The sequence below is a fragment of the Ammospiza caudacuta genome, chromosome 19, assembly GCF_027887145.1.
Source record: "Ammospiza caudacuta isolate bAmmCau1 chromosome 19, bAmmCau1.pri, whole genome shotgun sequence".
In the NCBI taxonomy this organism is placed as follows: Eukaryota; Metazoa; Chordata; class Aves; order Passeriformes; family Passerellidae; genus Ammospiza; species Ammospiza caudacuta.
The window spans coordinates 6,529,131-6,544,175 of record NC_080611.1 but is presented as its reverse complement, the minus strand read 5'-3'; positions in this window follow the sequence as shown (position 1 = coordinate 6,544,175).

Here is a 15,045-nt window from a genome sequence, read left to right as displayed (position 1 = left end):
TGCCTTCCCAAGGTGTCAGATTGAGCCTTAAACCCTTCAGATAAAAATCCTGTTTTAATTGTTTATATTACTTTTTCAGCAGGGAAACCGTGAATTGTGGAAGGGTACACCGTGCCTGACATAAGAGCAAAAGCTAACACAACATTTTGCCTTCCTGAACTCAGCATCTGACAGTTTAAAATTTCTGAAACAACAGTTTGTTGCACTTTGTGGTCCCTCACAGGTAGTTTACATTAATGTTTTTCATGTTTTGACTTTCTTGTTGGGAAAAAAATAGTTGAACAGAAAAACGGTGTTGTGTTCCGGTGATCAAAACAAATGCCCACATTCTTTTAACCCCTTATTAGCATTCTAGATGCTGGAACAGAGCGCACACACAGCAAATATGCTGATGATACAGAACTGGGAGGTGTGGCTGATACACCGCATAGCTGTGCTATTATTCAGAGGGATTTTGACAAGTTGGAGAAACAGGTTGACATAAGTTCAGTTAATGAAAACTGATAGTTCCATACCCGGGGAGCAATAACCCCATATACCAGCACAGGTTTGGGGGTGACTGGCTGGAAAGCAGGAAAAGACCTGGTAGACACAAAGCCAGCAGCATCCTGGGTTTCACGATGAGAAATGTTCTGAGGTTTTGCATAAGATTATAGAAACAAGTTCAACCCAGTGAAGTGTTATTGGGCACTAGTGATAATATTTGGTATCTGGATACCAGTCTGGTGTCCACCAGAGGGACTGAAAGTGATTGGAGCCGTCCCACAGTCTTTCCTAACACCGTAAAAGAAAGATCAGAATGCAAATCCTTTAATTTACATGCTGCTCTTGTGGCTTCCCTAAAAACACTGCAATTAAAGTGTAGAAAAGTTTGAAATCTATGTCTGTTTCCTGAAGGGGAGATAGACTTTGGAAATAGCCATTCTCCATTCTCTTTGCTTTTGATTCTATCACAAAAGATATGGAATGGATTACATATATTTATTTAAAGCAATCACAACATGTTTTAAATGAAATGTTTTTATTTCTTTCTTTCTTAATAAATTTGCATCTTACAGTGCTTTGCACAAACTATTGATATTGTGGGATTTTTTTAATGTAAAAAAAACTGAAATTTTTTTAAATTAAAAATAATAGTTGGCTTTTCTGTTATAAAGCATACATTTGGGCAACACAAAATTCCCACACATTGCACTGTGCTGAACTTCACTGCACACCCTGTAACTTGCAGAGGATTATCGGGATCAAAATGGAATATTAATAGCAGTGAAATGGAAAATTAATTTCTCCTCACTTTGTGATTTGTTGCCATACATGGAGGACAGGCATCATTTTGCAGGGACACACTATTCCTGGAGTCAGGCTGCCTGTCAGCTGGTAAGTGCTGATGTAAAGGTAACTGATCTTGGGAAAAACATGGATCCATAATAGGCATAAATATACACCTCTGAGAGAAAGCTTAAAATAGATGCATCTGATACCTTGTTTTTATTGCAGAGACTTCCAAGTCCATAATAATCTTGATGTGAAAGAGTGACAGGTATATCTTAGAACATGAGTTCCATTCCCTTTCCTGTCATCAGAGGTGGATGAACACATCTCTGCTCCACAGAAATTATTTTTCTTGAGCATTTTTATTTCCTTAAGATTAACTAAAGTCCTTTACTCTGAATAATCTAATGCCCAAAAAACCCCAGTATTTGATTTGTGACATGTAACTTAAGGCTTGATACTGCAAATTTTATTCACTGTGGGGAATGTTCACCATTTGCCTGTGATGCTGGGCTCTTTCAAAATGAAGAGGAATTATGAATAAATATTATTTAAGCAGTGATAAGTAGAGGTTTGCAATCTTTAAAGGCAAATGTATAATTTTAAAAGAAAAAGCAAAGATGAATCTCTGGAAAATGTCTGAAGAAAAGGTCTATCAGCTTTGGGTATATTCTGTGTTTTTCCACCCAATTTCATGCCTATTGCCCAGTACCTCGATGATTATCTCTTTAGGCCATGGGTAACTGATCAATTTGCAAAATCTCTGCTTTTTCCTGGCATTGCAGGAGGGGCAGGCAGGTTGTGTGTGGTGCCTTCACAAACCACAAGTGCTTGTGAGCAGGAGCACCCAAAGAAACAGCTGAAAACATCAAAGGGGAAGGGAAAGAAGAGGTACTGGTGGTGACTGGGAGGATAGAAAGTATTTAGGATACTCCTGAGAGAATATGTGCTCACTGGGCAAGCTACTTTACAAGCAGGTGACTCTTGTAAATACAGATTGAGTGTGACCTTCATGCAAGCAACTGTGAAGCATAGAGCAGTGAGATCATGGTCCTTCTCCTGAGGCCAGCCTGACCCCTGAGGTGGCACATCCTATGCAGAAGCACTGTGAGTTTTGGGTGGCTTGGAAAACACCTCCAGTCCATTTCTGTCAAATTACTGAAAGGATCTATTTGAGAAGAAAGAAATACTTATTTCTCAACAGGGTGGTTATTAGAGTTAGTACTGAGCAGAAAGTGCCTTTTCCCACTGCTTGAAAACAGCTTTCCCTGTACTCACCTCTCCACTGCTTTTTGTTTTCTCCTGCCTCCTGGTCCATACTGCATGTCTCTCTCTCCCTGTCTCTCTTATTCCACCCCATCAGAATTATTAAAATGTTCATGAGAATGGATGAACTTCTTTATGATGAGAGACTTGAAAAGATTGGCTTGAATGATGATGGGTCACACTTGCTGAGTGATTGAAAAGATAGTCTAGGGAGATGAAACTGATACAAGATGGATTTATTTATATAACTCTGCTGAGGAGAAAAAAAAAACAAGGAGAAAAAAAGGCTGAAGGAAAATATAAGGAGCAAAATGAATGAATGCAAAGAGTCCATTTGCTAATTCATTTTGAAAATTAGAGGTGTTTTCTGATCTAAAACACCTATATATCCATATTTTGAGAACTTTAGAGGTAAACAAATTCTATAGAAATTAAGATCTGGAAGCTGTCATTAAATTCTGGTCACTGCAGCATTATATCAGAAATTTTTCTCCATACACTTTCTGTTTTCACTATAACTTGGCAATAATTTGTGACCTGATGAGATTACAGAATTGACTGTAAGTTAGGTTGATTGTTACAGGCAGACTGGGGAGGTGATTGTTTCTGTGTTTCTATCCTCATTTCCAAATTACATCAGTCTTGCTTTTAATGTAAGGCTCAATCTTCTTTTTTGTTCCAGATGGACTTCCAGGAGTTTCAATGTTCTTCTGCTCAAGAAGTTTTGGCTTTGTCATGGATAGCAAATGAATGACAGGGATATTTATCAAGCCTCTCTAGCCAGACAGATGTGTAAAGCACAAACTAGAGTCTCAGACAAATGATATACCAAAATGCCCACTCATGAATAACAATCTGCAAATCACAAAAATAATTTAACAAAAGCCTTCATGACATGCCAAACATTTCTCACCACTTGGGAGAGAATTCTCTGGGGGAGAACAATGTGCCTTGTAAATACTGAATTTGTAACAAGGGCTGGAAATTTTACAGTGACTGTTGTGACTCTATATCTATTCTTCTAAAATGACTGATGGGATGGCTTCTTTCCAGGGTTACTGTTCATCATTATATTACATCACTTTTTTTTTTTTTTTTTTTTTTTTTTTTTTTACTTTGCTTCCCTTTGTCTGTGTTATTAGCAGGAGATTAGCTCTCCCTGTGCTCTCTGGCATGCACCTGCCTTCTCTTCTGGATGAGCTGCTCACTGGAGGCTATACAATACCATGCTAGGAAAGGGTTCATTCATGACACATTGTACTCCTGACACTAGCAGGGGAATCACATTCTTCCTGCACATGCCACTTTGTTGGCCTGCATCAGAAGGGCCCTGGATGCTCTGCATAAAACAAAATCCAAACTTCCTTGTTATGCAGATAATCCAGTGTCTACTAGCTGCCATGCCATGGGCTCTTCCCAAACAATCCAAGAAGCCATTGCATGTGTGGATTGTTTCCTGGACATATTAACAAGTCTTTTGCCAGGACTGCTCTGTCAGAACTGCCACATGGACATCTCAGCTGAGGACATGAGGGAACTGCTGCTCTGGCAGGAACTGAATGAAGCCCAGCACCTTCCTCTGAGCTAAATGCAAGGCACATCAACAGCCCTGTTTCCCTACAACTCTGAGGAGACCCACACCAGGTGGTTGTTCTGTCATGCCAGGGACCAGAAATTTTCTCTGAGGGGGAAAACTGTCAGATTGACACAGGGTCAGCAATTCTTTCATAGTTTGGAGAGGGTGAGTTACTTCAGCTGCACTGCATTGATTTCCAATACTTCTCTCTGACCCAGTTTTTCCTTCCTTCTATCCCTGTCCCTCAGGAGATGACGATGCTGTTCTGAGCCAGGGCTGACTGAGCCAGGCAGGTTCCAGGCTCTCCCACTCCTCCCTGATCAGTGGGTCTGGGATGACAGCAGAAGAGGATGACAGCACACTCACTAACCCTTACTCCCAGAACTTCGGGAAATGCTTGGCTGAGCAGCAATCGAGGGAGGGCAGGACGCGACTAAGGACAGAGCATATTGCTGTGTGAAATCTTCCACAGGAAAATTCAGGAAATTCCCTGACAATTTTGGTGCATTAGTGCCTACTACAATTTTTGATACTGAAGAAGGGGCTGGGGACAGTTGGGGATAGCACAGAGAAGCTCATGCAGACATTTCTCAGGGTACCTGTGATGTGCCCAACATATTTCCTAAGGAGTCCTGATGCCACACAGGAGATGTCTGTCCAAGGGAATTCTATGGAAACCAGAGAAGGGGGACATTTCTATCACCTCATTCCTCCTGCCAAAAAAGAAAAGGTGTTCTCCCCACCTACATGGAAAATCAGCATTGGAAAAATCTGTTTTCCAAGAATTTTTTCAGTACAACAGCCTAGGAAGGTCTTTCCCCCTTTTTGTGCATTCATGCAGAAATTTCTTCTCAAGAAGAGTTTAAGCTCTGGACAACCTCTGCAGGATTGACACAGAAAGAAAATATGAGAGTAACATAAACAGTGTGCAGGCAAATGTGGGTGTATTTTCATTTTTCCATTAATTTACATTTCAGTTTCCTGAATTCAGAAAACCCCCACATTTCAGCATTATTTACGATGTCCTGAATTGTATAAATCTTGGTGTTCTTTTTATAGGAACAGATTATATACTCTGTGCAGCTGACAGAGACAAATGTCACACTTACTCCCTGGAGAATTCTAATCTCCCCCTCAAATTTTAAGATGTCAGTGAAAAACAATCCCCCTGTTTCTGAAACCCAACCCCAAGGAGCAATGATACTGCCATCCATAAAAATAACTGGTCTGGGATCCTTAGGGATGTATCGCTGACAGAATTGTTCAGGCCAAGACAGTGCAGATGTCCACATCATAAATCTGGAAAGGTTATGGTTCATGTGTGGCAGAAAATAGAGGAGAGAAGGTTCATGCCCCAAAGAGTACCTCCCCCGTGAGAAGAACCATCCTTTGGAGACCATTTAGTGTCACATATTCCTCAAAACACTTGTAATTAATCTACACAACTCATCACCAGCAATGCAGTGACTACTGAAGGTTTCCATTCATTCAAAAATCTGCCAGACAAATCCATGAGAGGAAAACCAGGTGCAGACTTCTGATCCAACACAGAACAAAGACAGCCAGGACTGGGATGTGCCTAAACCAGGAGCACTTGAGGAATGGGGAAGTGTTAAGGAAAAGCCTCAGCACATCCGCCAGTCTCATCATTCCTGTGCTTTTCAGCCTGTGATGTAATCAAGGCTGAGCCACTGCCAGGACAATGCTCTGGGCTGGCCTTTGTGCCCTGGCATGTCTGTCACAAGAAGCCAGCAGGCAGCAGCAGGGAAGAGATGTTCCCCTGGCCAAGAGGCCATGGAGAGCCTGGAGCCCATGCGCTGCTGCTCAGCAGCCAGGACAGCCTCTGTTAGCACTGCTTGTGCCTCTGGGCAGAGCACACTCCTGGCAGACAAAGCTCTCTGTGTGTTCATGGAGGGCACAGAAAGCTGCTGCAGCCAGGGCCAGCTGGGGCCTCTTCTTGCCTGGGCAGAGCAGCTCGTGCTGTGCCCAGTGATTCTGGCTCCGGGCTGATGTGGGTTTCAAGTTTGCATAGTGCACGAGACAGAGCCTGGGGAGGCACCGTGCTGTAGGATAGATTTGTAAGGGTCTGAAGCACCTGAAAGCAAGTGGGTTGCTCACTAGTGCCTCTTGGGTGCTGGCCAAGACCCAAGAGCTTTAAGTTGAACTCTTCCAAGCTCCTCCCTCAAGGGAGTTTCTTTGCTCCCCTGTGGTCTCACAAACGCCCCTGTTTCCCTTGAGTCTAATTTCTGAACGTGTAATGCTGGGACAACACAGAATATTTCAGCAGAGGTTCACCAGAACTTCATACAGAGCTTCCTAACAGTTTCCAAAGTACAACACTGGTTCACTCCACATCACTGTGCCTGTTTGGGAAACCCACAGAACACGTGATTTTTGCTAATGCTCTCAGCTCTTATTTTCAGTCACTCTTTGCTGCTGTGCTCTCATCTTACCTCTGAACAGGGGACTGTTTTATTTACTGCAGTGTTACACAGCAGTGGATCAAATATTAAGTTACCATCTCATTTTTCAGGACAGCAACAAACAATCCTGGTTTTCATGTTATAATGCAAATTTTCCAGCAGTCACAGCTAACTTGGTACACCTGTGACTGGCTTTAGATGCAAGGGATTTAATGAGTAGAACAGGCTTCTCCCAGGAGACTTGTGGTGCTCCTATTTCTCAGAAGAGTTATTGCAAGAACTCTGCCAATTAAAAACGTGACATCATACCTCCTGTTGCTCTTTCACCCTGGATTTTCCTATTAGTTTCTTTAATTAGAGCTTTTTGCTAGCCTTGAGCTGACTGAATACTACCCAATATATATTTTAAGGCTAAAGAACTGGCAAGCTTCTAGTCCAGTATAAAGCACAGGTATTATCTTCTATTCTTCCTTCCCATTGCATTTTTAATCCTCCTACACTGCAGATCAGGAAAGATATGTTGACTTGAAATTTTCTCAGCAGAACAGGACTACACCTACACCAAACCTTCACCACCTATAATTCAGACAACAAACTGAGCTAGCAATGGGCAGCAGTGCCACTCACACTCGCATGCTGGGGGATCCCTCAGGGACCCTTTCTCCACCTGCAGAGAGTTTGCAATCTCTGTCTGCTTTTCCTCAGTGTGACTTGTCTCCCTTGGGAGAGCAGCAGCTGGTTGAAGCCAGGACCCTGATAACTCTGGCAGTTATGGAAGCCCTGTGCTCATGGAGGTGAAGGGAGAGCCAGCCCATGACGTGGGGAAAAATATACTTCTTCTTGGATCCTGACATCCCTGCTGGCTTTCCTGCCATTCCCATGAGGTAAGTCTGTGGTTTGTAGCTCTGGCCTGCAGTCCACATGCCCTACTGATGGCTTAATCAAAAAATTTATCTTTGTGTGTGTGATTTTCATTTGCTTAAGGTAGAAAGCAGCCAGCAGCTGACAGGAAAGGCTCCAGCAGGCAACCCAGTCCCCCCATTTTCAAGCCAAAATGTGTCTATTACTTAGCTTTTTAATGCCCTTTGGATTATGGAGGTGCATTGTTCCCGTATGCTGACAAAATCTTCCCTAAATATTTGCAGTATATTTCCTATCCCATTTTCTTGGTTGCAGGATAAAGGAGCTCAGCTAAGAGATTTCTTGTCTGTGACACACCTGCTTTCATACTGTGGCTCTTTTTAAAGGCTTTATTTATTAATACTTACAGGAAATAGTGTCACATGTAAAGACAGGTTTTTGCTCTCTACTTATTAGAACTTGAATTCGCAACTGGGAAAGGCTTTGGGCTTGCTTGCCACCATGAATAATCCCTGCCCTGTCTATCTGGGACTACAGTAGTTCAAGAATAGTATTGGACATGGCTATCCATGGAGTCTGTTTTCTTATCCCTTGGCTCCAACTTCCATTAGAGAGGTAAGAGTGTCACTGACACATAAGCCACCAGGACTCTCCATGTTCACTGAGGCACAGGATTGCCACCACAGCTATAAGCAGAAAAAAATCTGAATGCAAGGGCAACAAAAAGGAAATGTGAATGAGCTGGGAGTTACACATCCCTAGATGTGCACAAAAGATTGCATTTGCAAAGTCTGAGAATAGTCTGAATGTATCTGAATCACCAAAACTGGCCTTTGGAAGGAGAAAAACTCAGTTCCCTGCAATAAGCTTTATTTGACAAGCCCTATTCATTCAAAGTTGCAGACGGATTAAATCTCTGTCACTCCAATCCCTTAACGTTATTGGCAAATTTGCAAAGGTGCAATCTGTGACTCACTCATAGGGCTTTGATGGAGATTTTGAAAGATAAGACTCCTTGTGAGCCACAGAGGTATTGCTCTCATTAACAACTGCCAGCCAGCTACTAATTAGCTGCTGATTGAACAGTTGAGACAGTTCAGACAATTTTCAAAGGTTACAACCACCCATTTGTCCAGCCCATCCTCAGCTTCCAAATGAGACATCTGAAAGATATACTGTGAAAACACTTTACATAACCTCAGGGTGTTCAGCAAGGTATTTCATGTTCTTTGTTATTTCCACCTCTATTTCCTCATCCACACACTCAAATCAAGCTTCTAGTTTGCAAGCTGAATGGTACCAAGATAAAAACATGGATGGGGGCTCAGGAGGTGTCCTAAAGGATACCGTCTGGTAATGTTGAGATGCCTCCACTTTCCCACTTGACTCTGCTGCCTTCCTGCAATTCCTGCTCCTGAATTCACAGCCAGTCCCAGAACACGGGGCAGGGGAAGCCATGGCTATGAGCTGGCAAAGGGTGAGGCAGCTGCCCCATCTTCATCTCAAGAAGGATCTATTTTCAGCACAATAAAATCATTCCTCTTCCATGGGAATGTCAGCACTGCAGATCCTTGCCAACTCCTCGCTACTGTGCAGTAGCTGTAGTCTGAACTCCAGCCTGTAGCTGGAGTCTACCCTCAATTAGCCTCTTCTCTTTTGACTCCCTGTGTTTTGCATCCAGCTGCAGTGCAGCCCAGCCCTGAAGAGATGGAAGCATTGGCTGAAGGTTAATAGAGGCACAATCGATTTTAATTTCCTTTTTCCATCAAGGTGTTGTTGCTTCTTCCAGCAGGTCCTTCCTTTTCCAAGGACAGATACTGCTGTTGCTCCTCCAGACCTTTCCAGAGTAACACTGCAGCTCCACTAGTAAATTAAACATGTCCAGGAACTTAGGCCAATTGGCATGGAACTGTTTGTGCTTATAGAAGTAAACTATTTCTGTATCAAGCATGGTGAGGCTGGATGCAGACTGTATTGGGAAAGGTCCCAGAAAATGCCAGCTGTCCAGTTATGCCTTTAAATCTGTTTAGGAGATGTGTTGTTGGCACAGGTCAAAAGCTTGACAAGAAATGTGCTAATGATTTATTAGTAGAAGTAATTAGCTTCCCCTGTCTGCAAAGGTTTCCTGTCACGAGGCAGTGTTCTAGGAAAGGCAACATGAAATGAGCTTTTCTCCAGTAGGACAAGGGGTAACAGATTTAAACTGGAAAAGAGTTATATATCAGACATTAGAGAGAAATTCTTCCCTGTGAGGGTGGGCAGGGCCTGGCACAGGTTGCTCAGAGAAGCTGTGGCTGCCCTGGATTCCTGGCAGTGTCCAAGGCCAGGCTGGAGGGGGATTGGAGCAGCCTGCGATAGTGGAAGTTGTCCCTGCCCATTGTTCTTTCAGGCTCTTTCCAAATGAATCTATTCTATAACTGATTCTCTAATTTCACTGCAGTAAATTAAAGAAGTGCTATCAGTATTGGTAGTTTCAACAACACAAAAACTTTGGATTATCCACTGATTTTCCGTGATGTTCTTCTCACATTTATCTCCATTTTTGATCTCTATAACCATAGTCCAAATTACTTTTTCTTTCTCACTTTGCCCTGAAACTTTAATGTAATGTTTAGTTTGTTTGCCTTGATATTATTCATTGAGATTACTTCTGAAATTGCTAGCCTGTGAATAAGGAGCTGAGATGGAAAAAACCAAAACCAACACACCAGTATTTTGTCAAAGATTACTTAAGAGGTTTTCAGGTTATTGTTTCCATATGTTTTAGTTTAACTTTTTCAGCTAAATTACTCTTCAGTATTTCTTAGCTGTGCTTCCATTGTCTTTGTGTATTTTCCTAGTTCAAAGCACTACGGACAGTACTGATCAGGTCCCTGCAAAGCCTTTTCTAACATATAAATCTTCTCTTGGAAGACTTATGCAAATCTGTGCTAGTATCATTGGTTGTATCATCTGCCAAACTTCTGACATATCCAAGTCATTCATGGCCCCATGCTATTTTGGAATGATTTTATCAATACGTTTTCAAGCAAGACATGTAAATCACCTACATTTTTCATCTAGATTCTCTTCCTTTATACTTGCTGCTTTTTTAGTCAAAATACCGAAAACTGTCAACATTTTTCAGTGGGCCTGTAGCTCTTTCTTCCAATGAACAAGGTGTTCTACAGCAGTACACTAAAATATCAGCTAAAGAATTGTCCCTTTTGTATAATCTTATTTAAGTGAAGGTAGAAGACAACAAATTAAAACATAAATCTTTTAACATATTCATTTTTATTTTTACAGCATTCCAAATTTAATGTAAACAAGGGACTTCCTCTGGAACAGAAAATATACTGTGAGATATCACCAGGAGCTGTCAGCTGGGATTTGTTAGATCAAGATGACCAGATTTTCAAGGACTAATGACAGTCCACCAAAACAGCTAAGACATTGAAATGTCTTTTTATATTGAAAGTTTTTCTTGTAGTCTGCAATGCAATTATGTGGTAGTTAGAAACACTCAGAGTAATGCCTTTTCCCTCTATTATGCTTAGAGTGAACAGATATTTATGCTACCTGCCCATACCTTTTGTCTTCCTGCTCTGTTGAAGCTTATAGGGAACTGATGATGACTTTAGCATCTCTCAATCACACAGTGTCAAATAAGATAAATCTGGACACATGAATTCAGCTTTTTGTTCCAGCTATTTAATTATGCTGTTACTTTGTTCTGATATTGAAACCATCATTATTTAAATCTCATTCCATAATGAAATGCATCTAGTCACAGATTGTTGGAGTTTAATAGGTCCTTGAGTTCGTCAGATAGTTGAATATTTCCTACAAGACACGAGGCTGAAGTCCTCCCAAGCTATTAGTTAAGCTGCCTCTAAATTATCACCTACTTTTGAAAGAAATAGAACTTCCCATTCCTGGCGAGATGCTGGCATTGCAGGAGCATGTTTTCAGCACTGCCACTGGGATGGCACGGTTTCTGTCATATGATACATCTTTGGAACTATGACTCTCCTTGCTACTCAGGTGGACAGAGCATGCCAGAACACCATTATTATACTTCCAATTCTCCACTCAACTCTGAATTTTCTGAGTTAACTCAAATGTAAGACCACATTCTTGAATACACATAGTACTGTTCCAGCTATGCTTGTCGAAAGTTACCTACTGTTGAGAAGGACCAGAGCTGGACCAGGAATAAATATACTGAAGAATTTCAGGTTTTTTTAATGTATCTTGTTGAGATCATCCCCACTACGTTGGATCCTGGATCTTATGAAGCATATACTGCAGCATTGCAAACTTCTGCTGTGCTAGCTCAGTGTGATGTTATTCCTTCTGTGCTTGTACATGGAAAGAGACTTGAGAGGGACAAGGAAAAGGGTTCAGGTATATATCACCCTGCAAAGGGTAGGCAAATAGCAGCAGACACTGATATCAGAGAGAACACACAAGAAGAAATTAAATTCTCCATCCATCCCCTGCTGAGTTTCCATTAAGTCCTGGCAGCAATGGGAATCAGCGACTTCTTTTCTCAGCTGTTGCTGTAAACTAAAAAGAACCCTGAAAGGCTCCCCTGAAGGTCACATTGAGAACACAGGTCAGTGCTGCACTAGATGTGTGGCTTATGGAAAAGGCAGCAGGAGAGTTTCTTTTATGACATACATTTTATCACATTTTAGAGGAGCTCAGTACATAGGCATTTTCCTCAGCTTCCCTGGCAGAGCATAGATAATTCTATTCTTTTCTCTGCACACTGAAAATTACCTGAATTTGTCATTATGCCTGAGTGCATATAAGCATCATCAGGTTTAAAATTTTACTACTCTTTCTAAATCGATTTCACTCAATGTGAAGAAATTGTGTGAGGGTCCATAAACTAAACAAAAGTTCTTCATCATTATGTATTTTGACTTTTTTTGCAGTCTTTGGACAATAGAAAACAATCAATCAGGAAAAAAACCACAACTGCCTGTAATATGAATTTAAGAACAAAATTCAGTAAAAAGATAATAAAAATATTCAGAATATTTGAAAAGACAGAAAACCACTGTAACTCTGTTTGTAATGATAGAGGGTGTCACCTGAGTTTAGGACTGTGAAATATACTGGCAAAGAGTATGTTGCTCATGCACAGAAAAATTGTAAAGCAGTAAGAATTAGAGGTGAATATCCATATATACTTACATTTAGATATTGTAGGACTGTTGCATATCACAGTTATGGATGTTATATTGAAATGTACACAGTACCGTATTTTTTCCTAAAGTAAAATTGGGAATTTTACATATTGAGCATAGTAATACTTCACCTTTACTGCAATAACTTCAGAAATTCCTTCACAAATTTTTTCTCAAAGAATATATATGGATCTATTCTGCTATATAGCTGTGGAAAGATACATAGCAGAATAACATATATAGCTACATAACACAGGTGACAGTTGTGTCCTTCTGGGAACACTGACCAAACACCCTTGGCCTTTGACTAAATAAAACTTGATTTGCAGCTAGAGAAAATGTCATCTGACTACTGAGAAGAGATTAGGGAGCAAGGAAGGAATTCTTTCTCACAGCCTGACTCTCATGTGAGAAGCTACCTTAGGTCCCAGCCTGACAGCACTGCATAAGACAGGCTTGCTACATGCCACTGAGAGCAGGACTTAACAGAAAGGCAACAGCAGCTACTCAGAGAAGACCTCAAGGATAATGGTCAGAACCCCAACAAACCCAACCTCCAGTCGTGGCACATTTGTTACTTCTCTGGTAATCCCATCCCTGGGTTCATCATAAAATATTTCTATCTATCATATCTATCTGAAATCTACATTTTTTCAGCTTAAAACTGGTTGATCTTGTGCTTTAAATTCTTTGCTCTTTCTTACAAGCCCCCACAAGTATTGAAGAGTTGAAGGGCCTCAAGAGGGTGTCCTTGAACCTTTCTCATCTCCAGGCTGAACAACCCCAATGACTGGACATGGCAATTACTGCTGTGGTTCAGTGAGGGTGGTGGTGCTGTTTGGTCAAAGGTTGGATTCTGTGAGCTTGTAGGCTTTTCCCAACCATAATGATTCTATGATTGTGTGAAGTAGCTCAGCATTTCTTCATAGGAGGGATGTTCCAGTTCTTAGTCCTCCTTTGGAACCACTCTGACTGCTCTAGGACTTTCTTGTGATGCTAACTTCTTTTCCAAGTGATAGAGGAGCCAATATGGAGGAAGGTTGTGTTGGACCTTGTTATCACCAACAAGGAGGAGCTGGTGGGGAATGTGAAGCTCAAGGTCAGCTTTGACTGCAGGGACCATGAAATGGTGGGGTTAGAGATCCTTGGGGCAGTGAGGGGACACAACAAGCTCACTGCCCTGGACTCCAGGAGACTTTGGACTTTTCAAGGACAACTCAGGAGTGATGCATCCCAGTAAAGAGGAAGTCAGTTAAAAATGCCAGGAGGTGTGCATGGATGAACAAGGAGCTTGTGGATGAACTCAAATGCAAAAAGAAGACCTACAGAGGGTGGGAGCAGGAACAGGTATCCTGGGAAGAATATAGAGAAATTGTCCAAGCAGCCAAAGAGCAGAGAAAAGCTAAGGCTGTGATAGAATTAAATTTGGCCAGGGACATCAAAAGCAACAAGAAAAGCTTCTGTAGGAATGTTGGTGATAAAAGGAAAACAGGAGAATTAGGGCCTCCTCTGGAAGAAATGGGGTCACCTCATTACCTGGGATCTAGAGAAAGCTGAGGTACTCAAGGAGGTTTTTGCCTCTGTATTAACCAGCAACTGCTTAAGCCACATCATCCAATTTGCAGAAGGCAAAGGCAGGAACTGGGAGAATGAAGAACCATCCACTGTAGGAGAAGATCAGGTCTGAGACCATTTAAGGAACTTAGAGGTGCACAAGTCAATGGGTCCTGATAAGATCCATCCACAGGTCCTGAGAGAACTGGCAGAGGAAATGGCTAAACTACTATCTGTTATACTTAAAAAGTTGTGGCTGTCTGGTGAAGTTGCCACTGTAGAAGGGGAAACAAAACCAGAGGTGTTTAATATCTCTTTAGCCAACGGGAGCAGTGGGTTCAGGGACATCCTCAGTAAGTTTGCCAACAACACCAAACCTCATGCTCCTTGTTGAAAGAAGTATGGGTATTCAAATGCCATAGACTTCTACAAGCCCAAATCTTTACCTCAAGATTTCTTTTATTTATGGTACAGATTGACAGGTCAAACTTGGAAAAAAAGATATAAGAAACAACTGAGGTCCTGTCCTGGATATGGGTGCTTTTTGATTAATTAAAACATCATCAAGAAAAGAAAGAAACATCTATTTTTGAGCTGCACTGATCTGCATAGCAGAAATCACAGCACATCTTACAATACTCACCTTAGCACAAATTCATGCACAGGCTTATTATTCTTTCTTGGAGAATCTCCCACTTCTTTTGCAATTTCTAGTGCACAGATTGGTATATCTGCACTAATGTAGGTATGCTCCTTTTCATGTATCAGAAGTGACCTCACATCACTCTCTGAGACCTACCCCAGTAGTTCAGCTAGACCCCAGGCTCTTATTTCTGTGACAAAATCTTGCCCTGTCTATGACTCTCAGGCACCAGCACTATCACACTATCACAGAGATTGTTCCTCTGCTTTC